Source organism: Sciurus carolinensis, unplaced genomic scaffold (assembly GCF_902686445.1).
Source record: "Sciurus carolinensis unplaced genomic scaffold, mSciCar1.2, whole genome shotgun sequence".
In the NCBI taxonomy this organism is placed as follows: domain Eukaryota; kingdom Metazoa; phylum Chordata; class Mammalia; order Rodentia; family Sciuridae; genus Sciurus; species Sciurus carolinensis.
The window spans coordinates 58,960-65,166 of record NW_025920163.1 but is presented as its reverse complement, the minus strand read 5'-3'; the positions used below and the strand labels follow the sequence as shown (position 1 = coordinate 65,166).

General features: G+C 34.7%; 1 pseudogene; it reads right to left on the bottom strand.

Moving 5' to 3' along the window:
- Positions 1-289: 289 nt before the first annotated feature.
- LOC124974665 (mitochondrial fission regulator 1-like) lies at positions 290-1,292 on the bottom strand (annotated as a pseudogene).
- Positions 1,293-6,207: the final 4,915 nt, after the last annotated feature.

Here is a 6,207-nt window from a genome sequence, read left to right as displayed (position 1 = left end):
TTTCTGTGTTCTGAAATCTTAGAAATGTTTTCAAGATTGGAAGCCTCCATCTCCTGTCTATATTGAAAAACATGTCAGAATTCAGTATGTTATGGGAAGCTCCAGAACTGACCATCTCATAAAGCAAAATAAAGTTATGGTGTTTCCATTATTGCTTAATTCTCTAGGTTAAAAAGGAGACCACTGAATACTAAAGTCAGGTATTTACTAAATAGTGTCGATTTCTACTAGCCAAATTCAGCCCTCACAAACCAGCTGAACCAGGAAATTTTTCTCAGCTCATTATCCATTAGGAATTTGAAACATTTTCAATTAAAAGCCTTCATTTTTCCTGTAGACTTCAACATATGTGTCCCAAACAATGCTGTCTCTGAGGTGGTCTCTGATTCAGACTTTGGAGATCCTTTTTCAACTTCACCTTGGTTATTGCTTTAATACCGATAAGCATATTTCTTTTTCAAAGCTTCTACTATGAGGACAGCAGGGTCAGTAGCATCTGCTGGCATGGGCTTTACATCTTGCTCTGACCTCTTAACTGACTAAAGTTTTACACTATTCATATTTTAAGGATTTCTAGCATATTTGGCATGTCAGATTTCTTTGGATTGTTCTTAGCCAAAGTCTTTCCAGCACTGGCTTTTTGCCCTCTTTGCTCTTTAATCAGATCAATAGCAGATTTACTTTGGTGGAGCCCTGGTGGAGCGGGTAGAGGAGGTGGTGGTGGAGGGGGGGAGGAGGTGGGGCCCTGGTAACAGACGTAGCAGAAACCAAGTCACCTGCAGTGAGATTTTGTTGCTCTTGCAGAGTTATGATTTTGGCAATCTGATCTCTGAGAGTAGCAAGTTCATTTTCAAGTGCACAGATCTTTTGCAGGGCTTTCTCATTGGCCAGTGTTGTGGTCTTCGGTGGAGGTTCGTCTTGAGACAAGTTTGGTAAGGAAATATGCCTGCTTGGGGGCTTCTCAAAGAAAGAAAGGTCTTCATGAAAGGGTGGCTTTCACCTGACTTCTGTCCTTAGTATTTTTGAACACTCTCCTCCTTCTGTGGCTACCCATCCAACATCAGCAAAAGATACCACTGCATCCTCTACCAGGTGGTTGGGACTCCATTGTGTTGCATGGCTGGTAAGCTGAAATTGAACTCTTAGACACTGAATCAGAGATAAGTTAGTACCAATTTATCTTACAATACTTCAAGATGAACCATATGGTTTTCCAGACCAAAGTACCAATTGCATGCTTACTCCAACTTGTTGAAAACCATCCTCATCAGGCGCTTAATCCAGCCAAGCATTTAGATGGTAAAATTGTCCAAAATTTGCATTTCAAGTACTTCAGGCATACATAGCAGTACATTGTCCATTAAACCACACTCCGCTGTGCGGCAGCCCCAGTTTCTTTCTTTAGTGTTCTGTAGTTTTCATTGTAGTGATCTTTCACCTCTTTTTTTTGGATTGATACCTATTTTTTTTTTTTGAGGCTACTGTGAATGGGATAGTTTACTCTCATTTTTGGGGGGAGGGGTATAATTTTCTTTATTTCTCTTTTAGTGAATTCTTTACTAATGTATAGGAAGGAATTTAATTTATGGGTATTGATTTTATATCCTCCTAATTTGCTGAATTTATTTATTAGTTCTAGAAATTTTCTGGTGGAATTTTTTAGATCTTCTAAATAAAGAATCATGTTATTGGCAAATAGTGATAGTTTGAGTTCTTCTTTACCTATTTGTATACCTTTAATTTCTCTTTTCTAATTGCTCTGACTAGAGTTTCATGGATATTGTTGTGTAAAAGTGATGAAAGGGCATTCTTGGTTTGTTCCAGATTTTAGAGGGAATACTTTCCAATTTTTCTCCATTTAGAATTATGTTGGCCTTGGGTTTTTCATATGTGGCTTTTATGTTGTTGAGGTATGTTCCTACTATACCTAAGTTTTTCTAGTTTTTTAAAAATGGTGGTGTCCTGTATTTTGTCAATTGCATCTATTTTTCTGCATCTATTGAGATAATGATTCTTGTTTTTAAGTCGATTGATATGATGAATTACATTTATTGTTTTCCATATGTTGAACCAATTCTGCATCCCTGGGATGAGCCACACTTGATAGTGGTGCAGTATCTTTTTAGTATTTTTAGTAGAAATTTCCCAGGATTTTATTGAGAATTTTTGCATCTGTGTTTATCAGGGATATTGTTCTGAAGTTTTCTCTCCTTATTGTGTCTTTGTCTGATTTTGGTATCAAGGTGATATTAGTCTCATAGAATGAGTTTTGAAAGGTTCCCTCCTACTTCATGGAATAATTTGAGGAGTATTGGTATTAATTCTTCTTTGAAGATCTTCTGTAACTCAGTTGATAATCCTTCTGGTTCTGGGCTTTTCTTAATTGGTAGTCTTTTAATGGTATTTCCTATATTATTACTTAAAATTATTCTGTTTAGATCATGTATGATTTCCTGATTCAGATTAGATAGGTCATATGTCTCTAGAAATTTGTCAATGTCTGCATATTTTCTTTTGTTGGAGTATAAATTTTCAAAATAATTTCTAATTATTCTGTATTTAGTTGGATCTGTTGTGATATTTCCTTTTTCATCTTGTATTTTTGTTAATTCAGGTTTTCTCTCTCTTTCTCTTCATTAGTGTGGCTAGGGATTTATCAATTTTAATGATTTTTCAAAGAACCAAATTTTTGTTTTGTCAATTTTTTTCAGTTGTTTCTTTTTCAATTTCAGTGATTTCAGTTCTGATTTTAATTATTTCCTATCTTCTCCTGTTTTTGGTGTTGATATGTTCTTTTTCTATGGCTTTGAGATATAAAGTTAGGCCATTTATTTGTTGACTTCTTATTCTTTTAATAAATGAGCTCAATGCAGTGAACTTTCCTCTTATTACTGCCTTAATTGTGTCCCAGAAATTTTAGTTTGTTGTATCCATATTTTCATTTACTCTGGGTATTTGTTTCATGTCATCCTTTAATTCTTCTACTATCCATTTGTCATTCAATAGTGTATTAGTCTCCATATATTAGAATCGCTTCTATTTTTTATCTTAACATTGATTTCTAATTTCAATCCATTATGATCTGATAGACTGTAGGGTATTATCTCCAATTTTTGTATTTACTAAGAGTTACTTTGTGGCATAATATGTGGTTTGTTTTAGAGAAGGATCCATGTACTGCTGAGAAAAAAGTGTATCACTTATTTATTTATGAAATATTGTATACATGTTGTTATGTCTAAGTTATTTATTGTATTATTGAGTTCTATAGTTTCTTTTTAAAATTTTTTTATTATTACTGTATACAAATGGAATACATGTTGTTTCTCTATTTGTACATGGAGTCAAGGCATACCATTTGTGTAATCATACATTTACATAGGAAAATGATGTTTGATTCATTATTTTTTCCCTTCCCCCCACCACTCCCACCCCTCTTTTCCCTCTATACAGTCCTTCTTTCCTTCATTCTTACCACACTCCTTATCCCTAACCCTAAACCTAACCCTAACCCTAATGCTAACACCTCCCACCCCCCATTATATGTCCTCATCTACTTATCAGCAAGATCATTTGTCCTTTAGTTTTTTGAGATTGGCTTATCTCACTTAGAATGATATTCTCCAATTTCATCCATTTGCCTGCAAATGCCATAATTTTATCATTCTTCATTGCAGAGTAATATTCCATTGTATATATATGCCACAGTTTCTTTATCCATTCATCAACTGAAGGGCATCTAGGTTGGTTCCACACTCTGGCTATGGTGAATTGAGCAGCAATGAACATTGATGTGGCTGTATCTCTGTAGTATGCTGATTTTAAGTCCTTTGGGTATAGGCCAAGGAGTGGGATAGCTGGGACAAATGGTGGTTCCATTCCAAGCTTTCTGAGGAATCTCCATACTGCTTTCCAGAGTGGCTGCACTAATTTGCAACCCGACCAGCAATGTGTGAGTGTTCCTTTTTCACCACATCCTCGCCAACACCTATTGTTGTTTGTGTTCTTGATAATCACCATTCTAATTGGGGTGAGATGAAATCTTAGGGTAGTTTTTATTTGTATTTCCCTTATTACTAGGGATGTTGAACATTTTTTCATATATCTTTTGATTGCTTGTACATCTTCTTCTGTGAAGTGTCTGTTCATTTCCTTAGCCCATTTGTTGATTGGATTATTTGTATTCTTGCTGTAGAGTTTTTTGAGTTCTTTATAGATTCTGGAAATTAGTTCTCTATCTGAAGTATGAGTGGCAAAGATATTCTCCCACTCTGTAGGCTCTCTCTTCACATTGCTGATAGTTTCCTTTGCTGAGAGAAAGCTTTTTAGTTTTAATCTATCCCAGTTGTTGATTCTTGCTTTTATTTCTTGTGCTATGGGAGTCCTGTTAAGGAAGTGTGATCATAAGCCAACAAGTTGAAGATTTGGACCTACTTTTTCTTCTATAAGATGCAGGGTCTCTGGTCTGATTCCGAGGTCCTTGATCCATTTTGAGTTGAGTTTTGTGTAGGGTGAGAGATAGGGGTTTAATTTCATTCTGTTGCATATGGTTTTCCAGTTTTCCCAGAATAGTTTCTTTATTTAGATTTTGTTTAGATCTGTCCAGTAGTAAGAGAGATGTGTTCAATCACCCAGTATTATTGTGCTGTGGTGTATTTGATTCATGAATTTGTGAAGGGTTTGATGTACATAGATGCTCCATTGTTTGGGGCACATGTATTTATAATTTTATGTTTTACTGATGTATAATTCCCTTCAGTAGAATGAAATGAACTTCTTTGTCCTTTCTGAATAAGTTTGGCTAGAAGTCCACCTTTTCTGATATGAGGATGGAAACCCTTGATTGTTTCCACAATTCATATGAGTGATATGTTTTTTCCTATCCTTTCACCTTCAGTCTGTGGATGTCTTTGCCTATGAAGTGAGACTCTTGGAGACAACTTATTGTTGGATTTTGTTTTTTAATCAAATCTGCAAGCCTATATCTTTTGCTTGATGAATTGGGACCATTAACATTCAAGGTTATTACTGAGATATGATTTGTATTCATGGTCATTTAGTTTATTTCTGGCTTTTAATTTGATGTAGTTTCTTCTTTGACTATTCCTTTAGTGTAGTTTCTCCCTTTGCTGGTTTTCACTTTTTTTTTCCCTGTTCATCCTCATGGAATATTTTGATGAGAATGTTCTGTAGTGCAGACTTTCTAATTGTGAATTTTTTTTAACTTTTGTTTTCCATGGAAGGTTTTTATTTTATTTTCAAATTTGAAACTTAATTTTGTTTGTTATAAAATTCTTGGTTGGCATCCATTTTCTTTCCAAGTTTGAAATATGTTGTTCTAAGTTCTCCTAGCTTTGTGGTTCTGGGTTCAGAAATCACTTGAGATCTGAATTGGTTTTCTCCTATATGTAATTTGCTTTTTTTTTTTTTCTCACAGCCTTTAAGATTACCCTTATTCTGTATTTTAGTCATTCTCATTTTAATGTGTCTTGGTGTGGGTCTGCTGTAATATTGTACATTTGGAGTCCTGTAAGCCTCCTGTATTTGATTTCCCATTTTATTCTTTAGCTTTGGGAAATTTTCTGATATTATGTCATTGAAAAGATTGTGCATTCCCTTGGTTTATACCTCTGCTCCTTCATCTATTCAGATAACTCCCATATTTGGTCTTTTCATGTTTTCCCATAATTCTTGGAAGGTCTGTTCATGGATTTTTGCCATCTTCTCTGCATGATCAACTTTATTTTCAATAGTAAATAATATTATCTTCATTGCCTGAGGTTCTGTATTCTAAATAGTTTAGTCTATTGGTGATGCTTACCATTAAAAGTACAATTTGGTTTATGGATACCTTCATTTCAAGGATTTCTGCTTGTTTTTTTTTCCCTACAATCTCTAACTCTTTATTGAAGTGATCCTTCACTTCCTGTTTTTTCTCTTTGATTTCACTCTTTAAACCATCCTTTAATCATAGATCAGTTTAACTATGTGTATTCTAAACTCCTTTGTGGACATTTCTTCTACTGTTATGTTAGTGGATTCTCATATTGGGGCATCTTGATTTGTTCTGGGCACTTTTTTCTCTTGTTTTTTCATGTTGCTTGTGTGTTTTCCCATCTAATCTGTGGTACTACAGACTCTATTCTATAGAACTATATTGTCCCTCAAGTTTTCTAGTATACCACCATTAAGAGGAAGACCAACATC